Here is an 18,618-nt window from a genome sequence, read left to right as displayed (position 1 = left end):
CATAGAAGACGAGAGTCGAATTAGAACGGGCATAGAAGACAGGAGTCAGATTAGAACAAGCATAGAAAACGGGAATCGAATTAGAATAATAACGAGCATAGAAGACAGACAAATTTCGACGACGATACAGTTTACATCAAAGCACAGTAAGAATCACACAGTTTGCCGCAAAGAATTAAACTATCATCATTTGTTCATTCAGAGGTCATAAGATAAACAATTATACAGTTGTGGCAATAGGTGGTCCTTCGACCAGTAATATCAATTTAGGCACCCCATTTGTGCAATATTCAAAGTCGTTCACGCTTGTGGCTTTAATATATAGTTCTGTACAATTTTCTAGACATGTCTATATATTTGCCCATTTCGCATTTGTTTTTCTTTTATAGTTTATTTTTTTACTTATAAATAAATATTTATAAAAAATAATTTTTTATTCATAAGTCTTCTCTTCTATTTTTTTGTTTCAAATAGAAACTTTTCCATATTTATTTTATCTTTTTTTTTTTAGCTATGTCTCTCTCATATAAAATAGCATCAAATATAATCTGCATAATAATAATATAATAATACAAAACTTATTTTTAATTTTTTATTCTAAATATGTATTGTTTAAAATTTATTTGTTAAAGTATATTGTATCATAATTTTATATTATTTATTTTGATTAGCAAATAAATTTTATTTATTCGTCCTATATGAATAACAATTAACTATTATAATTTTCATTGTTCGTAAATAAGATATTTCATTTAATTATTTCCAATAAACATTCAACATATGATGTTTAGACTTTTTTTCGAATCCGACATGCAGTATGTATTCACTGCAATATGAATATATACATATTTTATGATTATCAGTTCTTTGTTAATAATTCAAATAAAAATTTTTACAAAGAAAAATGTTGCTTGATGCTTTACTTTAAAATTCCTTTATTTTTTGAATATATAAAAGTAAATGTTATATAAAACATATGGACAAATGACTTATCAAAAAAGTTATATTGTAATATTGAATTAATAGCTAATAGAGAAATATATAAAACTTAAGATGAGAATTATATAGTATATGTAATATATAATATATATTATATAGTATGTATAATTATAATTATGTATGTAAAGATAGTTGCGATAATTATATGTAAGACATGTTGGATTTATATATTATCTGATTCAATGATGGCTAGCATATATGCTAGAAATTTTCTAATTTGATTCTCAGAAGCAAAATATCAAATAAAAGAAATATTATTCATTATCTTTCATTTATTTTTTTATATATACTTTTGACAATTATTTATTCGAATTTTGGAATTTCTCGAATTGGAAGAACATATCTACATTTTGAAAAAAATATTTTGAAACGTTTCATATGTGCGTTATTTTGCTATTACTGTAAATGATAATACTTAAATTCCGAGATGATATTCGAGTGGTTTTGTTCTCATACGTAAAATATGTAGAACAATATTATGTTGCCTAATCTTCTTTTCGATTTACTGTCAAATAAGATTCGTAGTTTTTTTTTTTTTTTTGAATAATTCGCAATCTCTATCATTGAGAAATTCAATGAATTTTTATTATTGCAACGCATAACCATGCAGAATACAAAGTAAAGATGTTTCGTATGAAAATTTGTTCAATTAGCTTGGTATTCAAAATTTTGATTAAAAGTAATTTAGTAAAGATTAAATAATTGGTATTGAAATTTGATTCTGAATGTCCATTTTTTTATCTATTTTTTTTTTAAAATTGTAAGTTAAAAACATAAGAAGCAAATATGTGTCATATTCATGATGCAAAAAAAGAAAAAAGCTAAAGAAAAGAAGAAAAGAATTTATATAACGTAGATATCTGCATATTATGTATATCTGATTTATTTTTCAAATGGCAATATGCATTTATAATATTATGGTATTACCAGATTTACATCAAGAAATTGATACTGTGACAAGAAAAGGAGAGAGAGTAAAAAACGATTAGAAATTATTGATTTGAAAACCATTGTGATACACTCATGAGATAACATTCATTGATGAATGATCGACTTATAAATCGAATATTATTATGAATGAAAAGATATATATATATCTAATTTTTAATATATATATATATATATATATATATATATATATATATTAAAAATTAAATATATAAAATATATATATATATATTAACATAAATATTAATCGCATATTTCGTTCAAATTAAACTAATTAAACTAAATTTTTAACTTTTTTATACGATTCTATTATTATTAATTACGAGAGCTTTAAATTTACACTACAATATGATTCAAAGAGCATAACGGATAAATATAATTTTTGAATTCAAAATATGAATTCAACATTATTGTTGTTGTTAATACATTAGATGAAAATTTACAACATTGTTTCTTTTGCGAAAAAGATCGGAAGATCTCTCAAGTGATCTATTATCAACATGAGCAATTTTGTTTCGAGGAAATGAATTTAAAAAATATTCCATTAATTAACAGATTTTTAAAATGATTTTAAAAACAGGATATTATTAATGAAGTTATTTATTAATTCTTCAATATATTTTTTGCATCTAATAATTATCTGAAAATAATTCGAATGATATACTCATGTTGGTTAATATTCTCGTATTTTCAACCCATTTAATTTTCAACTTCGTGATGATTGCCAGCGACTTCAAAATATAGGCAATTTTTACTTTTAATACAAATTTCACAATGAAAATTTCAAATCTTGAGATGTGAGAAATGATATGAGAGATTCGTTACGGTTTATCATCGACTTTATTTTCTTTGACAATAGAAATAAGGATAGATAGATCGAATAATAGATGTGCTTATCTCATCAATGAATTCGACGCTCAAGATGTCTAATACGCACTGAAAATACTTCATTGATTATACATTTTCAAAATTTTCTTTATCAGTGATGCTTACTATGGAGTTTATGTTTCTTTTAATTATCGTCTTTGACTATCCAAATATAATGATTTTCTTGAAGTGTATATTAATTTTCTCTAATCTTTCTCTGTTTTAAAGATTCGTATCTTTGTAATCTTTTTTATAATTGAGAGGTTTTCTGAAAGAATATGAGAATAATCTACGAATGAGTCTAATCTGATCATGTCTTTGATTTGCAACACTCCATACTTAAGGAAAATTCCTTGATTATTATTATAATATTAATATTATAATATTATATAATATCGTACATACAATATACAACATAATATAATACAAAGTGTTATATTTAGAAACTGATTCATACATGTTTTCTAATTTTGTAGAATGAAGTTGTGACTATTCTTGGACTTAAGGCCATGTTGCATTTTAATAACGTAAAATGTCCTAAAAAGTATATAATTTGAAATCGCTTCTCTCAAAAACAGTATTGTCTTCTAGCAATGTTATTCTAGATGTTTTATTTTAAAGTTAAAGGTCAACAATAATGGAAAAATGTTTACTGCAAGAAAATTTTTGCATGATATGATAATATGCTAGTCGTATACTTTTGTTTGATTATATTTAATTTATCTATTTCTTTTGAGGATTACATTACAATTGTCAGGCAGTGATAAACAATAAATAAAATATGCGGATTTAACTGAATGAATATATATTTTAATTATATGTAATTGCGCGTATCTGTTTACAAAACATTTGAAAAGAGTGTATCGAAGATAAATAAATAGATATCAACTATAAAATAGTGATATTGCTGACAATGTTCAATAATAAAATTATAAATAAAATTTCGAACTTTATATTTTATAACATTAAAAATGAACTGAAATTTATTTAGTATGTATACATTTATTATGGTTGAGTATCATAATTCTGTATATATATGTGCCATATCTTCGATATTCTTGATATTCAATCGATTTCTATCTAGATTTCTATCGTATCTCAAATACTGTTCTTCTCAAAGATTTTGTTAGCAAATCTGCTTGCTGATCCTCTGATGCTATATGTTGCAGAAGAAACTCCTCCTTGAATTTGTCTCGTATGAAATGATAGCGTATATCAATGTGCTTGCTTCTCTGATGAAATTCTAGGTTTTTAATAAGCTTGATAGCGCTCAAGTTATCCACGTAAAGAGTTGTTGTAAAATTCTTGAATATAGATAGATTATTGATCAAACTTTTCATCCATATGATCTCTTTCATAGTTTGAATTGCTGATATATACTTGGCTTCGGTAGTCGATAGAGCTACTGTTAGTTGTCGTGTTGACTTCCAAGCAGTTGCAGAATCGCTTAGTTTTAATACAAAATTAGTAGTAGACTTCCTAGTTTTAGTGTCTCCGGTGTAATCTGAATGCTTTAATGTGATTATTTTGTTTGGTTGAAAAATGAATTTTGGAATGTTGTTGCCTTTAGATACTTAAAAATTCATTTTACCATGTTCAGTGAATTTTGTTCGCTTTCCAAATATTGACTGACTTTGTTTACTGCAAATGTAATGCCTGTTCCAGTGCCTACTGACAAATACATTAAACTTCCTACCGCTTGAGAACTCTGACTTTTCCTTGTGTCCATTTTTATGCTTCTCCATGATGTTGATCTGCTGGAATTGCTACTGCATTAGCATTTTCAATCCGAAATCGTTGTAAAATTTTATTGGTGTAAACCTCTTGATAATATGGAATTATATGCTAATCACTCAATCTGTAATTCTATGTATTTATTTCATTGGATATTACTTCAAATTCCTTGTAGAATTCAGCTAACAACTTTCTTATGAATGACTGGTTCGTTGCGCTAATCATCGATGTGGATTATTAGAATCAGTTGGTCCCGATCGTCTTCGTTTGTAAGTACGCAATAGTCTGCACTGGTGGATTTGAGACCATACTTTTTCAGTACTGCTGTAAAACGATGATTCCAACATCTTGATGCCTGTTTCAGACCATACAAATTACGATTTAATTTGCAAATAAAAAAAATGGTCACTTCCATCCTCCAGTATCCCTTCGGTTATTGTATATAGATGACCTCGTCGAGTTTTCCAAGAAAAGCCATCAAATTGCTGTAAGTACATTTTGTTCGAGACTATAATAGATAAATCCTTATTGAATCAAATTTAGTTACAGGACTAAATGTTTCATGATAATCAACTCCGGCAGTTTGTTTGAAATCTTGAACTACGAGTCTTGTCTTGAATCGTTGTATGCTTCTATCATTATTCATTTTTAGTTTGTATGTCCATCGATGATCTGATGGCGGATTTATTAATGTTCATGTTTTAGTTTTTCTCAATGAATTGATTTCATCATCCATGGCTTCTTTCCATTTGATCGCTACATGTGATTGCGTCATCATAATCTTCTGATTCATGGTGTTCTGTGATTACAATATTTCCATATGTAAATCTGTCTGGTCGACATATCTTATTTCTGTCTCTCAAACACCGGTTTTGCTCGTATTGTGATTTTTATTTTCTGAATCATCTGAATTTATCTATTCGTTGTTTTCTAATTGAATAACGTTTTTCGATTCAACATCTATTTTTGTTGCGTCGTCTTTTTGATATTTAAAACTTATGATATTCGTTTCTGATTCCCATTCTTCATTTAAATCAGTTTCGTAGTACTGATTTGTGAATCTCTACGTATTTTAACTTGTCCTCTTTCCAATCTTTAAATGATATTATTCGCATAGTGACAATAAAAACAGTACTGATAATCAGAATAATCATAAAACATTCATAGGCATTCTTATCAGCATATAGTATATATATATATTCATTAGCATATAAGCCAACATTATCATTATATATAGAAATCAATTGTGATCATTCTTTTAGAATCTATGTTTAATTCATTGTACACAAATATTGCATATATGTTTTTATTATTGTTTCTATCATTGTATTTAAAGATTATTCAATCCTGGAATTTGTAATGAAACTTGTAATATAATAAGATTATTCATAATATAATAATATAATAAGACTATTTTTGAGTTAAAAGTTTTTTAATAAAGTTAGTTTAGTTTTTAAGAAAATTTTTAAAAATATTAATAATAATAAATATTTATGATTTAAAAATTTATTTTTTTTTACGTTCAATAATCAAAAATATATTTTAAATTAGATTTTTTTCTAGGAATAACTGGTTTTTTCTCAATAGAACTTTTTTTTTCTTAATTAAGTTTTTCTTTAATTGAAGTCTTTATTCGAAAAGAGACTTTGAAACACAAGATTGTCAATCTGTCAATCGCTGGACACGATTACCTGCTATAAAATTATGAGAGATCTAGCTCTTTTATAAATACGCATCTTATAATATACAACTATTATTAGCAACAATAACAACAATAATAATATAATGATAATCTTATAATATGTGTAATCAATAATACAATTCACTCATCTTTAAGAAATACACCACTTGTTACATCTGTCGGAGGACATTTTACAAACACTTAACTAGCCTAGTTAGCTTATATCGATCATCATCATTACAATACTATTATTGCGGACGCCAACATTCTGTATCATTAATTTGAAAGAGAACTAAGGCATTATCGATAAGATGTAATCGATGCGTTCCTTAATACATCTTTAATTTGAATAAATCATATATAATTCAGAAATATATTTAACATAAAATTATATTACTTTAAACCATATGCTTTGTATTGTTGACACAAATTCCAGTGTAATTAAATATTTTTTAACTTTTCTGTTTACTTCAATACAATATGAAATTTTTTACAAAATTTTTTGATGGAGAATATTAATTGATTTACTATAATAACGTATATTTTTATATAATTAATGAATTACAAATTATACGAATCATTTTTATAAAATAGTTTCAATATTTTCTTGTTTTAATTATATATTCATTCATTATTAGTAAAAGTATTTTTTCTTTTTTATTAATGTGTAATAAAATATATATGGAAGAATTAATGATCATATGATTTTTAATAATTAATAACTTTTTTTTAATTTTTAATAATTCGGAACAAAGTAAATGCGATTTCATTATGTCATTGTCATACATGTTTCTTATTATTAAATTTGTAAAAGATCTTTATTTGATCTTGATTTTTAATAATAGTAATATTATTACTAGCAAATATTTCAGACGAAAGATGAATAATGTTAATAGGAATATATTATTAGCTTTTTGTAAGTGAATACATAAAGATCATATGAATTTATTTAATTTTGTTTTTTAAATAGAATTATATATTTTTTAATATATCAATTAATACAATTAATGCAAGATATTTTGTATTTTGTATTTGTATATTTGCTTATTTTATTAATAATTTTGTTTATCGATGTATAAATATAGTCAACTTTTGTTTGATATTTTATAAATTTAAATAATAGTACTTTTCTAAATAATTCTTTCAGAGTATTGATTTATTCGCATATTGATTCATATATTTTGTTAAAAAATTCATTTATGTATTATTATTTAATATTTTCCAAGAAATAGTTATCATAGCTCATAAATCTGTATAAAATTAATTTTTTTTCCATGATTCGAATTACTCATTTCGTATAAGTTTATATAAGTTAGCTGTTTTCTGCAATGCGCTCTTTATGCATTTAAATATTTACGATAACATCTAATATGTTATATTAATTTTCATATTTTTTTTATATTTTATTTTTCTATTATTGGATCAATTTCATTAATAACAAAATTTGTATTCCAATCCTATTGCATTAATGCTTCTTTATTTCTTTAAACTTTTAGTATTTTTAAAAAATAAAGAAAACTTTGCTTTTTAAAATTTATTAATCACGCGAGATTTATAGGAATTATATCCGATTGTAGAAATATTAAGAAGTATTTAATTTTTGAATAAAAATATGAAATATTGCAGTTTGTGATTTCTATAAATCTTGGTCATGACTTCAAATCTTAAATTATAAACCAATTCATAATTCATAATCGAAATATTTAATAATAATAATTATAAATCACACGAAATTTTTTTTTGAATTTGCAATGTTTAATTAATCTAATACTCGCGTAACATCTCATAGATGCTTCTTCTATTTGTTATATCAATAACAAATAAACATTAGCACACATATATACATATCTATACATATACATATCTTATATATTCATATGTCCTATGAATTTACGAAAGTTCATGAATATCAATCAATTTTTTTGATATATTCTTTTAAGCTTTAATATATTTCTTATATTTTGTTAAAGTCTAAAACTGAAAAACTTTGAATATTCTACAAATGTGATGTTATTATTCGAAAGACTATTTACTGTTGGCAGAATTGTATAATAGTTATATTATGATTAATTAAATGAAGAAATGTTATTATTGATGCGAGATATCCGAGACAAAAGAAATATTATACGAAAGAATATTGAAAGAATTGTATTCCGTCTGATTCTCGTATTTCTCACGATTCTCATAATTTATGTGATTTTAATATAAACACGAATAGAAATAATATATGTCATTTCTATAGAAAATTGGAAAATAAACTTGATAATAAACCATATAAATTAAAGTTTACGTCAAATTTTATTTGTGACAGAAACCGCCGAAGTAGAAGAATGTATTGATGTTATGTTATACTAGAATAGTAGCATAAATTTTCAGAAAATAAGTCTATCGGTTATTTAATCCTGTTGTAAAGAAATGTTACATTCGTAGAGATAATTTCAACAAGAAATCTAGATATCAGCCAATAAACTTAATTAACAGAATTAAGTTTATTAATAATGAGATAAGAATAAATCGATATCGTTATTAAAGAAAATGAAAATCTTCGGCTGCTGATTCAATAAAATTCTTATCTATTTCGTGGAAGATATTCGATGTCAACAGAAGGTCATTGTGAATAGAAATATTCCTTGTTACTTGCAATCCACAAATAATCTAGAAAATAAAAGATTCAAGTAAATGGATAGAAGCGATCAATAAAAAATTTAAATCTCTTGAAGAAAATAAAACACGTTTTAGTTCCGAGTTCTAGTTCCGAGACCAAATAATGTTAATATTATTTCCAATCGCTTCAAAAGAAAATGGAAAACGGATGAAACAATTTGTAAATACAAAGTTAAGCTCATTGTGAGAAACTATATAGAGAAGGATGGTATTGATTACAAAGAAACATTTTCTCCAATTGTGAATATGACATTAAATTGATCTTGTCGCTGCTATAATAGATTTAAAAATGATTTTACAACTCGTAAAATTGATGATTCATTCACATTTCTGTATGGTGATTTAAAAGAGTATGGTGATTAAATTTTATCTATTTCCAAATGCAAAAAAAAAAAAAAAATTAAAGAAAATTTTATTCTCCAAAGATAAAAGAACACAGTAACCAATAATAAGAACAAGTTAATATATCATCTTAGTTAATATATCATCAATATTTTGTTAACATACATAGTTTAAACTTCTATATATTAACAATCAAATTATATTTCTATGCAATAGTATTTTATATAAAGTCTTTTCTATATAAGTTAGAAATTAATATAAATTAATAAATTAATAAAAATTAATAAAATAATTCTACGTTAAAAATAAAACATTACAGAAAAAAAGAAGAAAAAAAGAAAAAATATATAAAGCAATGTATATATGATGATTGTATATATCAATAAATCACTATATATTTGCAATCAATACTGTTAATATACTGCCAGAATTTAATATTATTATTATTTCGATTTTCATAAATATTGAATTTGGAAATTCTCTAGTATACAACAAGAATTCTAATAATACATTAAACAAAATCTTGGCTAGTAATGAAATATTATACAAATATACATCGATCTTTAAAATTAATTTTCATTGGATGCTTTCGTTGAAGCATTTGCAAGAAAATTAATGTTTTAATTAAAAGAAGTATTCCAAATGCCGCTTCCGTATTTGCTCTAGAATAATTTTAAATAATAATCGATATCATCTTTAATAACATTAATCATAATTTTAAAATATTTACTTATTCGCTTGGTGTTTTTTTAAATTTTTATAATATAAAAATAAATTCTTTTATCCTATTTATTTTAGAAATTTATTTATTTTAGAAATTAAAAAAAAATTCATTAAATTCAAATAAATAATCCGTAAGAAATTTCTTAAATTTACATTGATATTCAAAGAAGCAAAAGATTTATTTATTTAGCAAAAATAATAAATTTGGAATAATCAAATAATTCTATCTTGATTCTATTTATTGATTTCTGCGAAATAAAAATATAATTTAAATACAAAGAAAATTATAGAAATTTCGGGAACAAACAAATGGCAAGAATTTTTTTCGATATTATTTTATAAAAATAATAGTAAATTTTAGTATAAAACAAAGAACTTATACATAAATTTATTATTATTATTAAGCAATATAAAATAAATCATTATCATCTTGCTTTTTATTATGACTTGGAATAAATGATTCAATATTGTAATTATGAAGAATATTTAAATATAATAATGTTTCTTATTAGACTCCCAAAGTGTTATTTTGTTGTATAACTTACAAAAATATAAATTGTATTCATATGAACTATTATACAAACATTGCGATACGTTATTAAATATTTTATTTCTTAAGAAAATATAATTTTCCAATACAGTTTTATGGTTTATATTTATTTATTTTTTTTTTATCTAATTTTTTTCTCTAGTTTATTAAACCTACAATATATAAAACTATCTTCTTTTGAAATATCTTCTTTTAAAAAATTTTTTTGAACTTAATAAAAAGAAATCAAAATATTCATAGAATATCATGATTATTTATATGTAATAATATAATATAATTATATAATAACTATAGAAACCTCATCGTGTCAAATTGTTAAGCAATGTATTCTCACTTTATTATAAAATATCAATGATTTTTCCTTTTTTTTTTTATCACATATTTTCACTATATAAATTGAAAAATAGAGAGAGAATAAACTGAAGAGACATAAGTATTGTTCGTTTTTGAAAAAAATGGCGAAATTACAAAAAAAAGTGTGTGTTTATCATATAATGTAAAAATTGAAATTCCTACAAAATCTAATGTAGATAGATTTCAATATTATTTATAAAAATTACCTTAATAATTTAATTTTTGAATAAATTATTATATCTATAATTAAATTATTATATCTATCTATTTAGAAAGAAGAGAATTTATAAACTTAATATAAACTTAATTAAACAATAAAATTCAGTCAACTTCATAACCAAAGAAAATTTTTTATTATTTTAAGTCTAAAATTTTTCATGTATTAGCAAAAAAAAAAAAAAAAAGAAATCTTTTTAACGAATAATTTAGTAAAAAGTTAATTACGTTAATAATTTTTGAATTATTTTTAATAAATAAAAAAATAAAAATAAAACAGTAACAATAATAAATATAATCTAATGAAAATTCTAAAACAATAATAGAGAAAAATCAAAATTATTCTATTTGATATTGAAACAAAATTGATATAGAAGAATTTAAATATAATATTTTTCTTTTAAACGAGTATAATTAAGCAAATAAGCAATTAAACAACTTAAATATCTATTGATATCGATTGATATTTAGGATTATTAAAATACAAATCATCACATGATAAGTATTCTAAATTTATTTAAAGAAAAATTGATACATTAAAAATTGTATTTTCTAAAAAATAATTTAGGTAATTTTTCAAATTTAAAAGATTGTTTTCAAATTTAAAATATTGTTGTTAATAAATTTTATTAATGATATGTTTTTATTGCTTAAAAAATTTAACGTCAAACATTAAGAGTTTTTCAATTTTAAATTAAAATAATTTTAAATGATTGAAAGTTAGTAGATTTTTCATAACGATCTAAGTGTCCTTAATCATAAATTAACTATTCGAAATAATAATATAAAGCAATGATATATGACGTTGTCGAAAACAAAATATTGGAACACGGAATATTGGAATACGTAAGAAGATAAAATAAATATTTTTCTCATTTCTTATTGTTATTTTCTTATTTGTTACATAATTAAAAAAAAAATAGCAGCTGAAAAATTTCCTGTATTATTTGCATATATATAAAAAACAATTTAATTTTATTTTAAATTTGATTCGCGCGTTAATAAATACTTCAATATTTAGTAAGCGAATTTACACAATATCATAAAGCGAAGTTATAAGGATCGAAATTTTTATGTATTCTATATGTACTATTTCATATAACATATTATTCACTACAATTATTACGTAAAATAATTCCAAAAACATGCAGAGCTATATAAATAAATATATAACAAGCTTTAATTAATTTATTTGCTCTTATTGTAATTACATAATTTATTATTCGTTATTATTCGTTATTATTTGTTAGTTTATGTACACAAAAATCATCTCTTTTCAGGTAAAATTTTTTATATTAAAAATTTCATTAATAGAAAATTTTATATGTAAATATATATATATATAATTTTGTATGTAAATAAATATATATTTATATATTGTTTTTATAATATGAGCAACAAAGATATTGAAATTCATTTTCTGATAATTTTCAAGAATCTTGATTTTTTATAAAAATAAATGAATAAATTTCATATTTGATATAGTAAAATATTCTATGCAAACAAAGAGAATATGAGATTGTTGTTAATTAGAGAAATTACAAATTTTTTTTAAATTAATCAATTTTCATTTTGAGTACTTTTTGATACATTTGTAATGAAGATTAATAGAATATTATTATGAAATTTAGGTTTGTTTCTTAGAAAAAGAAACAAATTGATTCTGGCTATTGCGAAGTATCAGGTTAATGTATTTATTATTAAAATTTAGTTTCATTGTAATATATTTTTTCATTTCTGATTATAAAATTGTGAGAGTTGATAATATTTCAACAATAAAAAGAAGTTACTATTTATGTTGAAAACTTTATAATTCTAATTATTAATTATAATTATAGTTTTCGTTTTAATTTATTTTTATTAAATTAAAAACTCTTAAGTTAATAATGGAAGAAATATATAATTTTCTGAGAAATTATCTATTTGAAATAAAGCTATTAATATTTTCTTTTTTTTAATTTATATGAATATCATGAATAATATTGAATTGATATTGTTTGTTAATAGGTTGATTCTAATGATGTTAATAAGTATAATATTTACTTAAGTTGCTAAAAATATAAAAAAAGATTTTTAATATGCATAATAAATATATTGACACATTTAGTTAAGGGTTTATTTTTATATCATATTAAAATTACTATAATAATATTAATATTTAATTATTCAATTCTATATATTGATTTTATTGTAAATTTTTAATGACTTAGATTAGTTACATAGTCTTTGCTGTATCTTCTCACATTATTAACTTCATTCAAATATATTCCTATAATAATCCATAAAATATAATAAATAATATAATAATCCATAAAATATAATAAATAATATTGCAATTTAGAAATATTTTTATTTTTTATACTATTTAAAAGTATTTTCCTTTTTCCAATTTCTACTATTTTTATTAGTATAGTTTGTATAAAATTTTTGTTAGTTTTCAACAACAATTAATTTTTTGTTTCCAGCCTCTTTAATTCTAAAAATTTAATCAATTCAAACATATATGCATAAAAACATTTATTCCTCTTTTAATTCTAATTCCAATTCTTAGTTTAGAGATTTGATGCATTATTTTAGAATTAATTACATCTGTTTTTAATCTTATTTCCAGCTTCAGCATTTCATAATAAATATTCTCAATATCATTTTCAAGATTAAATTGTGCAAATTTTACTGAATAAAATTGTCCAATTTACTGAATAAAATTCATATTTATTAATTGCTATTTTTCTTTTATAGAACTAATCTACATAAATATAAATTTTGATTTTTGTAACAAATAGCAATATTATCAAGTAATTAATTACTATTTTTAAAAAAAGTAACTTAAAAAATTTAATATTAAATATATTATATATTGTTATGCAATAAATTTTTATGTAATAAATATATTGTAACATATTTTTTTAAAACTTTTGTTTTTTTTTTGCATTTAATTTCACTTTAGACAAATTTTTTTCAATTTGTAATTTTTTTTTTTAATTATATTTCTTTGAATTTTTATCATATTATCTTATATAAATCTATTAATAATTGAAGTTTATATTAAATTAGATAATTAATTAATATCTTTTCGATATTATATATCATATAAAATATATAATATTATAATATTATATATTATATAAAAATATTATTATATAAAAAATATTATAATATTATATAAAAAAACAAAATACATAAAAATATTTTTAATAGAAAAGAATATTTTTAGAATTCATACTTTTGATCATTTTTTAACAATAATAAAAATACATTAATTAAGATGAAAAAAAATTATCATAAGAATGGAAAAGAAATGCAAATTAAAAAAAAATAAATTATTTAATGAAAAACAATTCTTGAAAATTATTTATATTCAATTCTTTTAAAAGAAATATCAGCAATAAAATAATAAATCTATTTTATATGAAAAATTATATATACAAATTAATATGTTATAAGATATCAAAAATTTCTAAAAAAATTATAAAAAATTATGTTTCTTGATTTGATTTAATTAATTAGGTTAAAAATATATTTGAAAAAATAAAATATGTATTTCTTTTTTTCATCAATTATTTCATTTTTTTAAATCATTTGTAATGCAAAAATGAAAAATTGGTTAAACAAAAAAATGCAAACTTGACTTACTTTTGATAAATTTTTAAATAAAATATTACATTACATGTCTACGGTCAATGAAAAAGTGTATATTTTCATTATCTCTATGGTGTTCTGCTAATTATGTTTTTATTTTTTTAATTTTATATGACATTATATGTTAAAATAATTCTTATTTTATTTTTTTAATTCATATTTAAAAATTATTTAAAATCTTTTTACTACTTATTCATATGTATAAAGTATTATGCATATGTATAAAAGTTTACGTTATTATTTATATATATTTCTAAATTAAAATTATAATTTAAAATTTGAATTCAAAAATATTAGTTTCTTTCTTTCTATTGAAGATGGCACTATTAATATGAAGTGACCATGGGTACTACTAAAAGTCGATTAAATTCAAAAGAGTCAACAATCACATAGCCTCAATAATCTATAATAATTTATATAATATGTCAAAAACCGTATTTTATTTCTTTATGCTCGATTGGCAAAAGCGATAACAATGGCATGGTAAAACTTTCAATAGTTTAAAAGATGTTGCAGCGGATCAAAAATGTAATGAAGAATGAAAGCTAAAAATTTATATAATCTTTTTTAATATAATTTTAAATAATTTTTAATAGTTTAATTTGATTGCTTGTTTAGAGTAATGATTATTTTAAAAGATTATATATTCATGTATTTTATTATTATTATTAAAATATTTTGTAACTTTTAATATTATATCAACATATCAATATTTTCATAAATTTATTGTAACTGTAAAGTACTGAATAACAAATTAATAAAACAAGATTTTTGTTTTATTAAATATAAATTTTAAAGTAGTATTAAGAAATATTGAATTTATAATTTTTATAATAATTTAATTAAATTATAGCCTTTTTTATAATCTTTTATGTAGAAGTTTTCACCACAAGAGAAAGAAATTTATATTGCTAAAGCAAAAAATAGCAAGATTAAAGCTCAAGGAAGTAAAAAAACTACAATTGGATAAGATTTGAAATGAATTGAATTAAATGCAAAAAGGAACTAGAATTCCAACAAAATATGCTGGAATATATAAACTCTGTCATATCTATGGATTTATTACATAATAGTATATATTTTATATCAAATGTTTTAAATTACTTTTTCGAAAAATCTTGATTAATTCACTTAATAATTAAATAATTATTAAATATATAAATATAATATAAATATTATATAAATACTTGATTACTAAAATAATAAATAATATTATTTATTACAGATTTACAAAATTTATATTTATACATGTAAATTGATTCTATAAAAAGGAAATAGGAATTAATAAATGTGAATTTTGTCCAGCAAAATTTGCAGTTGCACAATTTAGTCTTAAAAATGGTATTGAGAATATTTATTATGAAGTGAAAATACCATTAAAAGTGAAAATACCATTAAGATGAAAAAGAGATGCGATTGAAATTAGTCAACAAACACATCAAATCCCCATAGAATTAAAAGAGGGACAAAGTGATTTTTCATATATGTTTAATGAGTTAATTAAATTTTTAGAAACAAATAACTAAAAATAAATTTCCTCCATTATTCACTATAAAAAATTTAATTCCTGTTGTGGAATCACTATTAATAAAAATGGTTGAAGTTAATAGTAAGAATAAAGATTATTTTAAGATATTTTAAAATGATATAAAGAATATTGTTAATATTTTGCAATTATATTTCAGATGGATCAGTTAATGATTTTTTAATCTATTCGATAGAAGCTCTATTTGGAGTATTGCGAAATGCTGCTGTACAAAAAATAGACAATCGTACTATTCCTCTCATTGTTGTTGAAAATGAATTTTCAAAAAATTTTTTTATGCAATATACGTGGCTTTGAATATGATATAAGAATAAAGATATATTTTAATTAAATAATTAATAAATTATATCTCTTTTTTATTTTTTTTAATCATTTTTTTTTATATATGTTTTGGTATAGTTTCATAAAATTATAGATATATCTCAATACTACAATAAATCTACAGTAAAAAGAGGTTTCACAATATGTGATTATTATTGTCAATATCTGAATATAGAATTGATTAAAGATGTGCATTGTTCAAAAGAAACATCATTTCTATGATCTACCGATCAAGATACAAATATACAAGAAATTACAAGAATATTGACATTCATATAAAACATTTGAACATCAGTGAAGGTTTTTGAAATAAATGAAATATATTAGAAATTATTATTAATATATTTTTATCACATATAATTATTACTTCATATTTTACTGAATATTTTCTAATTGTAATTTATAGATATCTAAAGAATATAGGAATAATACATCTAAAAAAAGTTATGGTATGATCAACAACAACGCAATAAATGTAAATCATTAAACATAATTGATAATTATAAAGCCAGTACATCTACTTCGCATAATTTAACAGTAAGCATTAATTATTATTATATTAATTTGAATTAATTTCGAAATAATATGAAAATAAAATTTTAGTTAAATATGTCAAGATATCCAATGCGAACACCAAATACAATATGTAAGCATTATATATATATTTATATATATTTATATTTAAATTTATATTATATATCTAAAATAATATTATATGTAATATATAATTAATATAAATTAATATAAAATTTTAATATTAAATTTTTTCAATAATTAATATAATTATTAATAAAATTAATAATAGATTAATAATTATATTATAAAGATTAATAATTATATTTATAATATTAAATAATAAAAATTATTTTATAATATTTTAGTTCAAACTCTTATCGGAGTGCAAGAAAATTTTTTATTGATCCATGTGTTGATTTCTCACCAATTGGTAAGGTATTTATTTTTAAAAATTAATTTTAAATATATTTTAAAATATTAAAAAAGAGAATAATATAAAAAAAAGAATAAGTAGAAAAATAATTTTAATCGAATTTTTCATTTAATTTTTAAGTAAATGCTATTTAATATTTTTTATTTTTTAAGAATTCATAATCTAATTTATATAATTTCAATAATTGTAATTAGTTTTCTTTTTTTTATAATTTATATTTTTGATTATAAAGAGTATATAATGATTACATTTCTAATTTTTTTTTTTTATTTATATTTTATTTTTTATTATAGGAGGAAGAGGTATAAATTATAAAAGAAAAACTATAAATATCAAACTATCTTTGGGAAAAAATAAAAATTTATTAAATATGAATTTATTATATTTGAATTTAAGTTTTATTAAAAATGTAAATGAAATAATTTTGTACTTTTTTGTGTAGGATATGGAAAATAATAACCATTGACATTTTGATATATTTTGATATATTTGAATTTTTTTAATATAACATTTTTATATAGATATGTTTTTAATAGATAAAGCTTAATAATTTATTTATAATAATAATAATTTTTTTTAATATAAATAAGAGAAAAAATGGAAAGTACAATATATATACTTATAAGTAAAATTACACGTTAACATTGAATATATTTATTCTTAACGTTCTGAAAAATAAAAAATAGAAGATACAACATTTTTAGTACAAAATATGTACGATGAATAGATATTCGTGTATTTTCGATGCATTATTTGCATCTATTTACAAAAATAGACTTTATTAGGTTAGAAATCATAATTTTGCTTCTGATTTGAATTTTTTTTATATATTTTATTGATAAATTAAAAGTACGGACTCCAAACTGTGTTTCTAATGAATAAAAATCAATATTGATAAAAGAAATAAACAAAAAAATTCTTTAAAATTATAAATTTTAAATAATTTTAATATATATATTATATATATTATATATATATATTTTTTATATATATATATATATATATATATATATAACGATTCATATATTTTAAATCAATATCATAAAATCAAATATCTAACATATGTATATTAAAACGTAATAATG

The 18,618-nt window shown here is 20.6% G+C and overlaps 1 long non-coding RNA gene across 2 annotated transcripts; it reads left to right on the top strand.

The window, feature by feature from the left end:
- The first annotated feature begins 15,036 nt into the window (after positions 1–15,036).
- Positions 15,037–18,011, top strand: LOC105734930 (uncharacterized). 2 transcript variants are annotated; one of them, XR_015294662.1, is made up of 8 exons: positions 15,037–15,245; positions 15,595–15,789; positions 15,943–16,326; positions 16,403–16,884; positions 16,991–17,121; positions 17,188–17,230; positions 17,466–17,530; positions 17,827–18,011. It is a non-coding gene; the product is annotated as an uncharacterized LOC105734930 (long non-coding RNA). The 2 variants fall into 2 exon arrangements; XR_015294661.1 differs by having other exon boundaries at positions 16,403–17,121.
- The last annotated feature ends 607 nt before the right edge of the window (positions 18,012–18,618 follow it).

Source organism: Apis florea, unplaced genomic scaffold (genome assembly GCF_048593485.1).
Source record: "Apis florea isolate Af1SG1 unplaced genomic scaffold, ASM4859348v1 contig_3798_pilon, whole genome shotgun sequence".
Classification (NCBI taxonomy): Eukaryota; Metazoa; Arthropoda; class Insecta; order Hymenoptera; family Apidae; genus Apis; species Apis florea.
This window is presented reverse-complemented; position numbering and strand designations above follow the sequence as displayed.